The following is a 17,096-nucleotide window of genomic DNA, read 5'->3' as shown; positions in this document are numbered from 1 at the left end:
CCTTTTCCATGTACTCAGCCATCCTGGAGCGGAGACCAAGTACATAGTCCACTATGTTGGTTGCAGGCTTTTTGAGAGGTCTCTCCCATCCTTCCTTCACCAAACACAGGGGTCCTCTTACAGGATGCCCATACAGAAGCTCAAAAGGGCTGTAGCCAACCCCCTTCTGTGGGACCTCTCTGTAAGCAAACAAGAGGCAGGGGATCAGGACATCCCATCTTCTCCTAAGAGTTTCAGGTAGTCCATGAATCATCCCTTTCAGGGTCCTGTTGAATCTCTCAACAAGCCCATTGCATTGTGGGTGGTAGGGTGTGGTGAACTTGTAGTTCACACCACACTCCTTCCACATTGCAGTCAGATATCCTGACATGAAGTTTGTACCTCTGTCAGAAACGACCTCCTTAGGGAAACCCACTCTGGAGAACACTCCAACTAGGGCTCTTGCCACTACAGGTGCTGTAGTGGTCCTAAGGGGAATAGCTTCAGGATACCTGGTGGCATGATCCACCACCACCAGTATAAACTTGTGCCCTGATGCTGTCTGGGGTTCCATTGGACCAACAATGTCAATCCCCACTCTTTCAAAGGGAACCCCCACCACAGGTAGTGGTATGAGGGGGGCCTTTGTTGTGCCACCTGACTTACCACTGGCTTGGCAAGTGACACAGGAGCGACAAAACTCCTTGGTATTCTCATTCATATGGGGCCAGTGAAAGTGTGAGACAAGCCTGTCCCAAGTCTTTGTCTGACCTACGTGACCTGCAAGGGGAATCTCATGGGCCAAGGTGAGAAGGAAACCTCTCAGAGACAAGGGGATGACCAGCCTCCTGGTTGCACCAGGCTTGGGGTCTCTTGACTCAGAGTACAGGAGTCCATCTTCCCAGTATACCCTGTGGGCACCTGTGGCATTCCCTGCAGCCTCAGCAGCAGCCTGCTGTCTGAGGGGTTCAAGGGAAGGGCAGCTCAACTGTTCCTTCCCCAGGTCTGCTCTGGAGGGTCCCCCTGAGCCCAGAAACTCAACTTGATCAAGTTCAAGCTCTTTAGGCTCAGTTTCCCTCAGTTCTCTCAGATCAGCCTCCTCAGAGACTTGATCCTCAACCTGGGGTAAGGGGGAAGGCAAAGCCTTACCCTTACTGCTCTTCTTCTTGGAAGGTGTCTGGTCCATCATTTCAGGATCCAGCACCTGTTCAGTGGGGCATTTTCTGGCCTGTGACCTAGTCACAGCAAGCACATGTGCTGGCAAGCCTAACATCTCCATGTGAGTCCTCTGCTCCACTTCTGACCATTGTGATGACTCCAAATCATTGCCCAACAAACAATCAACTGGGAGGTCTGAACTGACTACAACTTTCTTTTGTCCCTTCACTCCACCCCAGGAGAAAGCCACAATTGCCACACTATGACTAGTAGTGACATTGCTGGCATTGGTCACCAGGAAATCAGTACCTGGCATGATCTGTCCAGGGTCCACAAAGTTAGGTGTCACCATGGTGACACTGGCACAAGTGTCCCTATAGGCCTGAGCCATTTTGCCATTTATCAAAGGTGTCTGCCTGTATTTGCCCAAAGTATTGGGACTTATCTCAGGGGACATATCCATATCCCCTGTACAGACAAGGACAGCCTGAGTGAGTGTGCCAACTAAGTTGTCAGACCCCTCAGTACCCAAGGTTAACCCAACTAATGCCTTGGGAGGTACACTACCACTACTGACTGTACTAGGGGGTGCAGTTGCCTTAGGGGCTGTAGTGGCAGGAGTTTGTCCTCCTCTTTTGGTGCACTCACTAAACCAGTGAGATTTACTTTTACAGTACTGGCACCACCTTTTTGACTGGCCTTCTTGAGTCTTCTTCTTCTGGGAAGCCTGACCCCCACCCTCTTTGGTTTGTTGGGGACCTGGTGAAGACTTCTGGTCATTTTACTCATTCTTAACATTACCCTTCTGGTCTGCTTTCTTCTGACCACCCTGGTTCTGGTTCTGGTTCTGCTTGATCCTTGTCCTGACCCTTTTGTCTGCCTTCTTTCCCAATTCTTGGGGAGAGGTCAGATCTGAATCAACAAGGTGCTGGTGCAGCAACTGGTTCTGACAATTGTTTAAAATTTGTTCTCTCATCATTAGATTATACAATCCTGTGTAATCTGTAACCTTGCTACCCAGCAACCAGCCCTCCAAAGCCTTAGTGGCACAATCCACAAAATCAGACCAGTCCTGAGACTGAGTTTTCTGGGTGTCTCTGAACAGCAACCTGTACTGCTCAGTGGTTAAACCAAACCCATCAACCAGTGTATTCTTCAGGACCTGGTAATTGTTAGCATCCTCCACTCTTGTAGTGAGGAGCTTATCTCTACCTTTACCATCAAAGGAGAGCCACAGTATAGCTGCCCACTGACTCTGGGGAATGCCCTGCACAGTGCAGGCCCTCTCCAGAGCAGCCATCCATTTCTGGATATCATCCCCTTGCTTAAAGGGGGGCACTATTTTAGTCAGGTGTTTAGTATCTAAACCCTTCTCTCTATCTCTTGGGAGATTGCTGCCACCAGTGGGGGCTAACCCACTCATCTGCTGCTCTCTTGCCAGGGCAAGCTTCTCTTTGGCCAGGGCAATTTCTTCCCTTTCAATCCTCAGTTCAGCTTGTCTCATCCTAGCTTCATGCTCTCTTCTCTGAGGGGAAGTAAATCTCCTCTGTGGAGGATTCCTTCTCCCCTGAGAAGAGGCATTAGAGTGCAGAGATCTATTGGAGTCCCTAGAAAGAGATCTATCTCTCCTAACTCCAAGGTTAGGCCCACTTCGGGTTAGTACTGGGGGTCCCCCAGATCCTAGCCCAAGTAAGTCTAAGTTGGCCCTGGTTAGCCTTCTGACTACCTCAAGACCTTTGTCTACCTCATCCCCAGAGAGTTCCTCTTGATCCTCCTCCTCAACTGCAGTAGCAATGTTGGGGAGATCTGGATCCCCAGAGGTTCCCTCTAAGGCTGGCATGTTCTCATGTAACTGAGAAAGCTTTCTGGCATCATATGTCTCTAAGAGACCTATCAGAAAGGGAATGGTGGGGTTAGACCCCTGCTTCAGTTTTCTGGAGACACAGATTTGTCTCATCTCCTGGAAACTGAGAGCTGCATATCTTGAAGTGACCTGTGGAGGGTCAACACTGACCAGGGGAGTCTCAGTAGAATCTCCCTGGGTAGACATGTTTTTCTAGTGAGGTGTAAGTGGTGCACTTACCTACACTATATGTTTGCCTACTGATCCCTTTGCTAGAGTTGTAGTTTAGGGTGTGCTAAGCCCTAGGAGCTACAACAGCTGGTTCAGTAGAACTCAGAGTATTCTAAGCTAAGTTATATGTACCTTTAGTACTTATGTGATCTTTCACAAGATATTCTTAGGGCATGTGTGGTAAAACAACAGCAAGCTCAAATCCCAACCGCTGCTCACCAATGTGAGAAGTTGGCCTGATGTGCAGTGCTCACTATTCTAGTGATCACTATATATCAGTCCAAACAACCCTTATTGATGATTGGTTGTAAGTCAACCTTATAGACCAGCTATCCTAGTAGCATGGATACGAGCAGTCTAAGGCTAAGACTCTAGAGGGCGTGTTAAGCCAGCTGTTTTACCATCACATTACCCCTTGAACACCCAGTGAAAGGACACCACACAAGTGTTATGAAAATAAACAGTGTATTTATTAGAATCACAACAACCCTGTACTCTTTATGAGGACAGGGTGCTAGGCACACAACAAAACTCTTACGAAAATACTTAAGTTAGCACGTTATACACAAATGCCCGAGGGGCACGAAAAACCATATATTCTAAAAGTGGAATGCGAAATTACTAGCAGGTAAGTACAGTACTAATAGGCTTTGGAATCGCTAGGACTTGACTATAGAATCGTTAGATTACTTCTAGGAGGCCTAGGGGACTCGGGTGCAGAGTGTGCACTCTCACGCGGGATGCGGGACAAAGTCTATGGAGGCTAGTAAAGGCAAAGTTAGTGTTCACGGGCGAACCCGACCTGGTGGGAAGAAAACGACAGTGGATCCTGACCCTAGGATAGTGAGGCTATGCTGGGACACCGAAGTGCCGAAGTTACCTAGCCCAGGGGCTGCAGCTGCATAGGTCTGAAAAGACGTCGGGGATCTCGTTGCCGGACCAGGAGCCTGGAAGAAGGAAGTTGCTGGCAGGCGACCAGTGAAGAAAAGTTCGATGGATCCAAGCCTGGATCGAGGAAGAAGAAACCTGAAAGCAGAGGGGACCAAGTTCTTGAATCACTAGCCAGTGATTAAGTGGGCACCAGGATGGCACCGGGCGAAGTCACCGCAGTCAGGTGAGTGGGCGACGCTGGCTCTGCAGATCTCACGGACCAGGAGGCGTTGTCGGCGACCAGGATGGAGAGGCGAGCTGTCCCACGATGGATGAAGCTGTCGGCGTCGAAGTTACCCAGGGTTGGGCAACAAGCCTTGGCTAATTCAAGCCCACGCGGTGGACTCAAAATGGCGTCTTGAGTGGACCAGGAGGGTCCGGGGTGCTCCTCTTTTGGAAGGGAGCAAGGGCCAGCCTGGAGCAACCAGACCAGCAGCAGAAATGTCGTCGGGCGTCGTTCAGAAGGCCACAAGCCAGCGGGCTAGTAGCCAAACAACGCGGTGAGCAGCAAAAAGCAGAAGGGCCCCACGCAGATCGTGGAGATGCTGGGAGGCTGCACTTCGGTGCTGGAGCTGCTCAGGGTCGGGGCTTCTCGGACCCTAAAGCACTCACCAGGAAATTACTCGGCGGGCTTGCTGGAAAGAAGTCGTGCAGTCTTGAAGATGGCCGGTCCCTCGAGGTCTCGTCACACCCACGAATCTCAGCGTGACTGATGATGCAGGTAGAGGTCAGAGGTGCCAGGGAAGCCGGTTCTCGTCGAGCTGGGCAGTCTTGATCCGGAGGAGAGACTTGCAGCAGACCGCAGTGTTCTTAAGATGGTGCCTGCGGATGCAGGGTGACTACTCCTTAGTCACAAGGGAGAAATCTTAGGAAGAAGTCTTGAGTTCCTTTCGTGGAAAGTAGTTTCAGGATTCAAAGATGATCTGATTTGGAAGGGGGCCAGTTCCTACCTTTATCCTGTAAAAAGGGGCTGGCACGCGACTAAGTCCTGCCCTAGGGGTGGGACTAGGAGGGGGGTGGTTACACCCACTTCCTTGGCGGGCTTTTCCCCAGCACAGGGTCTGGAGTGACCCTGGAACTGGTTCCAGCCAGCCTATGCACAGTGAGCACCGGGGTGCCACGTGCAGTCACCTTCCTCTAAAGCCCTGCCTACCTTCAATACACAAAACCCTGTCTGGGACGGTGCTGGCACCGCCCCTGGCAGGAAACCCTTTGTCCTTATCTCCTGCTCTGGGAGGACTCCCAGCAGCAGGAGGGCAGACTTGTGTCTCGGTGGCAGCATCCATTTTGTGGAGCTGAGGCTCTGTTTGACTTTAACCGGGGTTAGGGGTTACATACATGTCGTGTCCCTCTAGAAGGGTGGAATGCTAACCCCGTCGCCAGAATTGGCGAGGGGTTAGTATTCCAATTTGTATGACACCTTACTCGACATGTTTTGATAAAGCGATACCAGAGTTGGCATATAACCGCGAGGATTATAATGCACTTAAGAGTATATGGTATGCGATATCATGGAAACGGCTAAGGGATGGATCCCGAAAGCCGCAGACAGGCTCAGCTCATGCCAGAGCACCATCTCACACGATTCCAAGCACTCTGCCTTCAGGATTGTTAAGGCCTGCCATAGGAGTGACTGATAGGAGATCTGTGTGCCCATTTTTAGGGTTAGATATAGGTATACTATATCTAAAGCAAAGGGTGAGTACACCACCTTGCCCCAGCTGTCGTGCAGCCAGTTGTGTCAGTTTAGTTAGTCAGCCCAGGGGTGGCATAATACATGCTTCAGCCCCTGGGAGACTTCTGGGTACACCTCAGCCCTGAGTACAGGGACTTGGAGAGGGCCCAGTGCCAATTCAGTACCTGAGGACAATGTGGATAGAGAGAACAGCTAGGCTGTGGGTCTGATTAGCAGGCCCACAGCCAGGGAAAGTCGTAAACCAGTGCAGCAAAAAGCAAAAATCTGGGTGATCATAGGATTGCAGACCCTACTCTCCTACATTCCCCTCGCTATCTGGCGAATAAACTCAAACTGTCTGGAGGCTCAAGACCTTCTCGGAATGCGGAAAAGTTCCTTCTTGAATCCCCCTCCTTCAAAAGAGAAAAACTGTTGGCACAATCGTTCTCAGGTAATGCGGTGAGAACCTGGAACTCGCTTCCTCCGTCGCTCCTTGCCATCACCTCCATCCAGATCTTCAAAGCGGACCTCAATTCTCTTTTATTCCAAAGACACTTTCAGAACTAATTCTCTCCTTCTCAGACCCTGCCAGGAAGTTCTTTAGTCATTGCAAATGTGTCATATATATTTATATTTTTGTTTGTTCATTCTGTGCTTGTTGTGTTTTAAATTGTGTCCCTGTTGCCTGCGTTGTTTTGATTCTATGGCCTGCTATTTTTCGCCAGGAAGTTCTTTAGTCATTGTAAAATTGTCATATATACTCGTATATTTTTGTTTGTACATTCTGTGTTTAATAATGTGTGCCTTTTGCCTGTGCTGTTTTGACTCTATGGCCTGCTACCTTTGTTTGTTCTATTCCTGTAACAGTCTCTCATGTAACGTAGCTGGTTCTACTGTGCAGCGCTCTGACACCTTCGTGTAAAGCCCGCGCTTTATAAGAATGCATTAAATAAAATAAAAAATAAATAGCTCTGCCCTTGGGGTCATTCAGACTTAACAAAGATGTGGTTCTGCGCAGTGCTTTAAATGGGAAAAAATAAGTGCAGGTACTCATTTAAATAAGTTAGAGGTGTGTCAAATGGGCGGGCTAGGGGCGGGGCTACGGGCAAGATATGATGATACATAATGACGTCTGTACCAGTTACAGCACATATCAAAACGCATTAGAAATGCGTTTATGTAAACCAATTGTTGGACCCGGCCTCATGGCGTGGTCCTACCCCTCCCGCATGGCGGGCCCAGGACGACATCGGCCCTCCACCCAGCATCGGGCAGCCCTTTTGCCCGACACTGCACGCCCCAACATTGCTGGTCCGGTCACCATCCCGGACCCCCACTACCGGCCTGACTCCATCTTGGGCCCACCACGTCACGCCCACGTGGCCTCGGCCCCGGCCCCAGCGAAGCCCAGACATCGAGGCACCAAGATCCACCCAGGTGGTCGAGTGGCCACTCGACAGATCCCGGAGAAAAGGGAGTTTCGATGGCCCTCCAGCCGTCCCCGGACACCTAGTATCGATCGCCCTCTGGCCTTCCTGGGCGCTGGCTCCACCCCCCTGCTGGGTGTCTGGACACCATCATCCCGGCCCCTCTGACACCCAGGTGAGAGGGTCCGGACATCAAAGGACTCCAGTCCTATATCTGGGCCAGCCCCGGAGTAGGACGTCAGTTGTATCCTGGACTGGAAGCCCTGCTGACGCTGTCACGGCCGACACCAGAAGAACTCATTGCCTGTAACCTGAAGAGACCCTGAGAGCCTGCTGGCGCTGCCGCGGCTTTGCTGTACCATCTTAAGAGCCTGCTGGCGCTGCCGCGGCTGAACCACTTGAGAGCCTGCTGGCGCTGCCGCGGCTGAACCATCTTGAGAGCCTGCTGGCGCTGCCGCGGCTGAACCATCTTGAGAGCCTGCTGGCGCTGCCGCGGCTGAACCATCTTGAGAGCCTGCTGGCGCGGCCGCGGCGGAACCATCTTGAGTGCCTGCTGGCGCTGCCGCGGCCTCCTCTCCGTTAAGACCACCTGTCGAGTCCTGCTGGCGCTGCCGCGGCTCGACCTCTCGGAACCCCCGGCTCGAGGAGCGAGAGCTGTGCGCAGGGTATCCCTTCCTGTATCAATATCAAGACTGTCCCGCTACCCTGTCCCTTTTACGAGACTCTATAGATCCCTCGATCTACCTGTATATACCGCTGAGACCCAGCAACCTTTATTCTTGATAAAGCTTAAGAACTTAACCTCTTGTGTGGTGTCCATTTGTAGTGTTGGGGTTACCCTGCGGTACGATCATAGGAGAGGACCCTCACCCAGGAGGCTTCTCGATAAACGCTCGGCTACTTCTCGACGGAGGGGTGGACCTAGGGGTGGCCAGTCAGACATCGTCTGCCTCCCCCGGGATCGCCTTTCTAACATTGGTGGCAAGCGACGGGATCCGAGCCGACGCAGATCGTACAGAGGGTGATTCACTCACTACCGAGAAAAACACACTACGACCATGACTACGCAAGAGACAAGACCGACTACGGAATTCCAGAAAGAAAAAATGGAAGATTACAGTCACAAAGAATTAAAACAATTCTGCAAAGACCTGGGCATCGCTACCACTGGGCTGAGCACCAAGGAAGACTTTAAATCAGCCCTACAAGCATGGGTGGACACCGATGATACACCACCCCGGAATGAAGACAACCCGGGCCCGGGCGGACGCCCGGAGACCGACATGACCCCAGCGGGGGAGAGACCCGCCAATACAGGCACGAGCCCCCACGAAGACGCCCGAGAGCGAGAGAGGAACCGGCTCCACGAGTTGGAGCTCGCCCGACTCCGGTTGGATGGAGAACTACAGCTGGCGGAAAGGAAAATCGCACTCGAGCAACTACGGCTAGAAGGAGACCTGGAGGAGAAGCGAAGACAAAGAGACCTCGAAGAAAAGAGACTCATGCTCGAGCATGAGCGCGGCCTAAAAGAACTAGAACTCAAGGCCAAAACGAATGATGCCAACGCATCCGGGGGCAAGACCTCGCCCCCGCCCTTGGACACAAAGGTGCACATACCCAAGGATGTCGTCAAGGAATACTGCAAGAACGACGACATCCAACAGTGGTTCAAAGCCTACGAGGTCGCCATGACCGCACATCGAGTACCCCTCAAGGACTGGGGCGCCGGCCTGTGGGGGAAGTTCGTCAATGAGGGGAGAGACGCACTGCTAGAGCTCCCCGACGCCGAGATGACCTCGTACGAGCACATGAAAACCGCTCTCCTCACTCGCTATGGACTCACCCCCGAGATGTACCGGCAGCGATTCCGAGACTGTAAAAAAATCCCCGGTACCACGTGGGTGGAATACGTGAACTTTTACAGTAGAGCCTTCGAGGGGTGGATCAAAGGCAGCAAGGTCACCACCTACCAGCAGTTGGTCGACCTCATTATATGGGAACATCTGTCCAACAACTGCTTCATCGAACTCCGGCAGCACCTCCTCGACAGCAAACTGACTGAGCCCCGAAAACTCGCTGTCGAGGCGGATAGATGGGTGAGCACCCGAGTCCCCCGGAGCCCGATGAGGGACTACGGCCGGGGATCCCCGGGGAACCACCGACCACGAGGAGGCGGAGGAGGCCAGAGCAGGGGCCGAGACACCCCCACGGGGTCCTCCCCTACCTCCACTTCACCAGCCCGGGGCCGAAGGGGGGTTCCCCTAGCCCGACCCGGGCCCCGCCCGAATGTGACGTGCCACAGATGCCAGCGACAGGGTCACTACACGAATGACCCCCTCTGCCCGATGAACCAGCGACCCGGCACCACCGGTCCTCCCAACCGCCAGATCGCGGCTGCCGCCCTGGGGGAAGAAAGAGGCGAGGAAGACGACAACGACCCCGAACAGGCAAAGTGGGAGCCCGCCGCCATGATCTTGGCATGCCTGGGTGATCGAGACATGGTCCCCCGAGACCCGATCCCAGGCAACACCCAGAAATATCGCCAATGGGTCACCATCAACGGCCGCCGGGCCGAAGCCCTCCGAGACACTGGAGCCAGCGTAACAGCGGTCCGACGCCACTTGGTGACCCCAGAGCAAATTCTCCCCAATATCATGTGCCCGGTGCGGACGGCGGACAACTCCGAGAGTTTGTGCCAGATGGCCCGCATCCCCTTCGACTGGGGAGGGGTGTCGGGTATGCTGAAGGTGACCGTCCGGGACGATGCCCCCGTGGACTGCCTCCTCGGGAACGACCTGGAAAGTTCCGCCTGGGCCAGCGTCGAGCGGAGAGAGCATCTGGGGATGCTAGGCCTTCCAGAGTGGGTCTGTGCGACCACCCGCTCCATGTCCGCCCGAGCCTTCGCCCCACCGGAGGATGCTCCGACCGAGGAACCAGAGTGGCCCGCACCGCCACTGCCCGCCGTCCCCGAGGACGCCGACCCCGAACCTGGCCCCCAGGGACCCAACCATGAAGACCTCACCGAGCTCGGCCACCTTCCAGAACTAGCTCAATGGCGCCAAGAAGGTGGCCCCACCCGCGAACAATTCCGGCAGGAACAGAAAACCTGTCCCTCCCTCGAGGGAATCCGACAACAAGCCGCCACTCAAGCCGCTGGAGGCCCCTCGGGGTCCCACTGGGTCTATTGGGACCACGACCTTCTCTACAGCAAGCAGAAAGTTGCCGAACTAGGGGCCAGCCGAGTACTGGTTGTTCCCCTCCGTTTCAGAGACTTCCTCTTGAACTTGGCACACGACGTGCCCCTCGCCGGGCACCTGGGCAGGATAAAACTTACAGCCGCCTGGTGACCTATTTCTACTGGCCGAAGATGCGCAACGATGTGCACAACCACTGCCGATCCTGTCCGACGTGTCAAGCCAGCGGGAAGAGCGGGGGAAAAGTCAAGGCCCCACTCCAGCCCTTTCCTGTGGTCACCACCCCCTTCGAGAGAGTGGAGATCGACATTGTGGGACCCTTGGACCCCCGCACCTCTCAGGGGCACCGCTTCATCCTCGTTCTGGTGGACCATGCCACCCGCTATCCTGAGGCCATCCCCCTCCGAACCATCACGGCCCCAGTAGTAGGCCGAGCCCTGATGGGGATCTTCTCCAGAGTCGGCTTCCCCCGAGAAGTCGTGAGTGATCGGGGTACAAACTTTATCTCCAAGCATATGCGATCCCTGTGGCAACAGTGCGGGGTCACATAAATTCACCACCCCGTATCACCCCCAAGGAAATGGACTTGTAGAACGGTTTAACCGAACACTGAAGGGGATGATCAAGGGCTTAGACAAGCCACTACGACGCAGATGGGACGTCCTGCTGCCCTGCCTCCTGTTTGCGTATCGAGAGGTACCCCAGAAGTCCCTGGGGTTCAGCCCCTTCGAACTATTGTATGGGCACCCGGTCCGAGGCCCCCTCAGCCTGGTCAAAGAAGGCTGGGAGACGGCTGTACGAGGTGCCCCACCAGATGTCTACCAGTACCTCCTGACACTCCGCAACCAGACTCGGAAGTTCCGGGAACTTGCCGAGGCCAACCTCGAGGCCAGTCAGGAGGAGATGAAACGCTGGTATGACCAGAACGCCTCATCCATCGAATTCGAGCCGGGCCAGCAAGTCTGGGTCATGTCCCCGGTTGAACCTTGCGCCCTCCAGGACAAATGGACGGGGCCCTTCAAAGTGGTGGAGCGCAAGAGCCCCGTCACTTACCTGGTGGACCTGGAATCCCCCCGGAACCCCCTCCGGGTTCTGCACGCTAACCGGCTCAAGCCGCACTTCGCCCGCACTGAACTAAGTCTGCTGCTAGCGACCGATGACGGAGCTGAAGACGACTCCGAACCCGTACCAGATCTCATGACCATCACCAAGAAAGACGGCTCCATCGAAGGGGTCACGCTCTCCTCTACCCTGACCCCAGAACAGCACCAAGACTGCCGGGAGCTGCTGGGGCAATTTGCAGACCTATTTTCCCTCACCCCTGGAGTCACCCGGTGGTGTGTCCACGATGTAGACACCGGAGACAACCCGCCTATAAGACACCGAGCTTTCCGAGTGCCCGACCGAGTTCGGGCCTGCATTCAATCCGAAGTGGCCAAGATGCTAGCTCTGGGGGTAGTCGAACCCTCCGACAGTCCCTGGGCCAGTCCCGTTGTCCTGGTCCCTAAAGCCACCGTCCCTGGCACAACCCCGGAGCTCCGGTTCTGTGTTGACTACCGGGGGCCGAATGCAGTCACCCGGACCGACGCCCATCCCATCCCCCGGGCAGATGAACTGATCGATCGCCTGGGGGCCGCCAAATATCTCAGCATCTTCGACCTCACGGCTGGGTATTGGCAGATCGGCCTCACCCCTGGAGCACAAGAGCGACCGGCCTTCTCGACCCCTGATGGCCACTACCACTTCAAAGTGATGCCCTTCGGCATGAAAAACACCCTGGCCACCTTCCAGAGACTCGTGAACCGGGTACTGGCCGGACTAGAAGAATTCAGTGCCGCCTATCTAGACGACATTGCGGTGTACAGCCGCCACTGGGGTGAGCACCTGACCCACCTCCGGGAGGTCCAGTCGGCCTTCCGACGGGCCGGACTAACAATAAAGGCCAGCAAGTGCCAGATCGGCCAAGGGTCCGTGACGTATCTGGGACACCAAGTGGGGAGCGGCCTGGTGGCTCCCCTCCAGCCAAAGATTGACGCCATCCGGGCCTGGGAGCCCCCGATCACCCAAACAGCCGCCCGAGCCTTCCTGGGGCTCACAGGATACTATCGGCGCTTCATAAAAGACTATGGAAGCATTGTGGGGCCCCTCACAGAACTGACCTCCAAGAAGCTACCCCAGAAGGTGCGCTGGACCCCAGAGTGCCAAGCAGCCTTCGAAGCTCTAAAGACTGCCATGTGCACCGCCCCTGTGCTCCAGGCCCCCGACTACAGCCAAGAGTTTGTGGTCCAAACAGACGCCTCGGAGCACGGCATTGGGGCGGTCCTCTCACAAGTGAACCCTGAGGGAATCGACCTTCCCGTTGCCTTCATCAGCCGGCGGCTGCTGGCCAGAGAACAGCGCTGGAGCACCATCGAGAGGGAAGCCTTCGCCGTCGTGTGGGCACTAAAGAAGCTCCGGCCCTACCTCTTCGGCACCCACTTCCGGGTCCAGACCGACCACCGGCCCCTGCGGTGGTTGATGCAGATGCGGGGAGAAAACCCGAAACTGTTGCGATGGTCCATCTCCCTGCAAGGGATGGACTTCACTGTGGAGCATCGCCCCGGCAACGACAACGCCAATGCTGACGGCCTGTCCCGATTCTTCCGCCTCGGCGAGGAGAATCCCCAAGAAGATGGGTGACTCTCCCCTGCCTTCAGCTGGGGGGGACGCGTGTTGGACCCGGCCTCATGGCGTGGTCCTACCCCTCCCGCATGGCGGGCCCAGGACGACATCGGCCCTCCACCCAGCATCGGGCAGCCCTTTTGCCCGACACTGCACGCCCCAACATTGCTGGTCCGGTCACCATCCCGGACCCCCACTACCGGCCTGACTCCATCTTGGGCCCACCACGTCACGACCACGTGGCCCCGGCCCCGGCCCAGGCCCCAGCGAAGCCCAGACATCGAGGCACCAAGATCCACCCAGGAGGTCGAGTGGCCACTCGACAGATCCCGGAAAAAAGGGAGTTTCGATGGCCCTCCAGCCGGCACCAGACGCCTAGTATCGATCGCCCTCCGGCCTCCCTGGGCGCTGGCTCCACCCCCCTGCTGGGTGTCTGGACACCATCATCCCGGCCCCTCTGACCCCCAGGCGAAAGGGTCCGGACATCAAAGGACCCTCACCCAGGAGGCTTCTCGATAAACGCTCGGCTACTTCTCGACGGAGGGGTGGACTTAGGGGTGGCCAGTCAGACATCATCTGCCTCCCCCGGGATCGCCTTTCTAACACCAATCAGGTTAACACATTACACAAAATGAAAGCCAAACAGGATGATATGTTCACATTTTCTTGTTTTGTCATATTTGCCGCGTCTTAATGCCATATGTTATTTGTTGCTGTTTGGCACCATACTATATATTCTCAAGCAGGCACACACACTGAGAGCAAAACAAGCTGAGATGAACACAAAAGCATTCCACCCATTCCCTTAAGAATATCTCCAGAGATGATCCTGATTCCGATTACACAGCCACCTAGGCGGTCTTTTGTTCCCCTACCAATCCTCCTTACTCGACAGGTAAGAAGAATGTCGGGGGCTTTTGATGTTTGATAGCCCCTGAACTTTCCCACCCATATTTAGACACTCATTCTTTAGATCCCCATGAGACCCGATCTGTCCATCTCTCAATGGTGGAACTCCTGCCATCACCACATGAGGGCAGACTGCTGATGGTGAATGAATTATCGGAAGGTTTTTAGTTTCTTTTTTGTGGTGCCTCCCTCCCCGTTTTCTTGGCCTCCTACGGTGGCTGAGATTCTCGGTGATGAGATTAGATTCATACTTGGCATAACTTTAGTCTCCCAAACATTTATTTTCATTGGCAAATTGTAATATGGACCGAAGTTTTTACTGGTGGTACTGTTCCCCTGCCCCTTCTGTCCACCCTGCATGGATGTTCTGTCAGCTATGGGCCTCTGGGACGTGGTTGCTGGGTTTGTAGGCATCAAAGCCTTGCTAGGGCACTGTTTGGAGCTATTTTGATAAATGTATCGATATTCTTCAGTTTGGCAGTTATAGGGGACAGCAAATAGTGATGGAAAAAACGGCTTTAACTAAGGTATTGTATTGTTATTGCATTTAATAGCGCTTACTACCCCTGAAGAGGCGTCAAAGCGCTTTTTTGGTGAGTAGCAGGCTACTCCGGGACCCATATAGGATTAGTGTTGAATTAGTTCAGTGAAAGATGCAAGTACATTTTAAGTGGTGGATAGGTTAGTCAGTTATTTGTTTTTGGAATGATAGCAGAAGGATAGAGGAAAAAAGTTTACCAATTCACAATGTTTGGTGGGGGGGGGGGGGACAAGGTGAGTTTTTTGCTTTGTAATTTAATGTAGTGGAAATTATAACACAGAAGTAGGCATATTAAGCATGTGTGAAAGCACTGCAAGTTTGGTCAACACTTTCACCAAAGCATGGGAGTGCAAAAGGTACATGCCAATTCGGACTGAAATACCATCGTGACCTGCTAGACTTAAGGCTTGCCTGAAACAGCAGGTTTATATTTTACTGTCCTGAGTAAGGTGCTAAAGCTTCTGGTATCTGCCAGGAAAGGATCACCTCTACTTATCACACGCTGAGCAGTGTACTTCCTGGGACAGGTGCAAATACACTCCATAGCTAGCAGGTCGCTAGTTTATCTTTACAGATTTATATTAAAGTTTATAGGAATGAACTAATATAAACTTGCCTAAATCAGATTTGCCAGGTTCTTAGTCTGACCAAGAATAAAATGAATCAGAAAGCCACATTTAGAAAATAAACTAAATGAAACCTGCAGTAGCTTTCAATCACGGCTGTACCTTTAATCTGAAACATCTTTTTCGGGGTGAAAGGATATAAAACTGATCAAGCATTTGCCATTGAGCATCCATTGTACTGCAGATATTACTGGTAAGGTGGGTGCTTGATCTGTGTGCTTCGATACAGAAAATTTCTCATGCAAGACGTGTGCTCTGCTTAGGAACAGTTTATGACTTTTAAAAGAGATGAAGATGGAGAATTGTCGGCAAACGGTTTTTGATGAGGAGAGACACAGTGGAGGGTAATTGTTACTCCGGCATTCCTGAGCAGATAGGCCAAGTCATTCTAATGAAATCTCTTCCTTTAGCCACTGCTTAATCATTTACCAAGTGAACTTTTCATCCAACACTTTGCTGCCCCTCCGCTCAAAATACACCCCAGCAGGATGTAACTCCCTTCTCTTATTGTGTTTAGATGCAGTCTTGAGTGGCGTATGGTGTATTTAAGTATCCAGTATGACAAGGTCCCTCATCCTCTCCTACACCCCCCCCCTATTATGGCTCCTATTTATTGTTTCCCATTGCATTGCACTAATGCTACCCTAGGCAACCATATGTACCATATATGCAACAAACACGGAAAGAGGTATTCCCTTTGTCACCCTCCCATACAGTGCCCCTGCCCATCGCCCCCAATCTGTACCCCATTAAGCGGTTTGAAATTACCAGGGGTCAGCAAAAATACTGAGCGAGCAATAAACCTAATGTTTTAAAATAAAGCTATGAGCAAATTTATATTACGAAGCAATGCAAAATCACAAGTAAAACCGTATCATAGGAAAGCAAAAATAGAAGATAGAAAAATATCTGAGATGGAAACCACCTTGGTACGGCCGTTGCATTTCCCTAAATGGGACAAGTTTACAGACTAGAAGCCCCAGCCCATTTCACACACTTGATAAAGGAAGGGCGCCCCGCCCGCCTTAACACTTTAAGTATAAAAGCCATTGTGCAGTTTCTTTCACTTGGCCTGGGAGTGCCCAGGGGTGTATGAGTATTGTACCCAAGTACACGCTGCACTGCAGGTCATGTTGGGAGGGGCACTTGGATAAGGACCCCCTCATCATGCTCTTGGGGTACACCAAGCATGCTCCCCGAGCCACCAGAAAATTCCTTGATATTGTGTTACTGCTTGCGAAACGAAGGGTTGCATGTAAGTGGGGGAGGGGAAGAGCCCTGAAATTTAAGGACTGGTTGCAAGATGTTATTTACTGTCAGGATCAAAATGCTGTCTATGCTGAGCTCCAACCAATATGCAGTAGGCCCAAGGATATTTGGGGCCCACTACGGGTCTATCTACAAAAATGTGCTGAAGAACAAACACCTGCTGAGCTTATTGATGTTTAGGAGGGCGTGCGCATATGGTTCCACATGTTTCTTTTTTGAGTCCTATATCGGGCACGGATAGGTTGCCCCCGAGACGCATACTATGGACTGGTCCCAATTGAAGTATGATGCTCTGTGTATATTACTGTAACCCTTGTGTATCATTGATACGATGTAGAAAGACTGACCAGCAGTGGACTCATGAGATACCTCCCTAAGTTACTACACTACATGTATTGTTACAGACCTGATCGTGTCGCTTCCTTCTAGATGAATATCATTTATGTGAATGTACCTTACATCTGTATTTGACTGAAGAGAAAATGTAATGTTCTTGGTTTTTTTCTGTTTCTCATGCCATAAAAGCAATAAAAAAAAAAAAAATTAAAAGTATAATAGCCCTTGTGCTATCACAGCATGACGCAAGGCGAGCCCTCTCAGACCCCTGCAGTCAGGGGCCACTCAAGGGAGAGCTGCAGGGATTGTGCAAAAGG

At 52.9% G+C, this 17,096-nt stretch overlaps 1 protein-coding gene across 1 annotated transcript in view; it reads right to left on the bottom strand.

Moving 5' to 3' along the window:
* Positions 1-17,096, bottom strand: part of NSDHL (NAD(P) dependent 3-beta-hydroxysteroid dehydrogenase NSDHL) — a 52,921-nt gene that overhangs the window by 35,476 nt on the left and 349 nt on the right. The window lies entirely within an intron of this gene.

This window comes from Lissotriton helveticus, chromosome 10, assembly GCF_964261635.1.
Source record: "Lissotriton helveticus chromosome 10, aLisHel1.1, whole genome shotgun sequence".
NCBI classification, from domain to species: Eukaryota; Metazoa; Chordata; class Amphibia; order Caudata; family Salamandridae; genus Lissotriton; species Lissotriton helveticus.
This window is presented reverse-complemented; position numbering and strand designations above follow the sequence as displayed.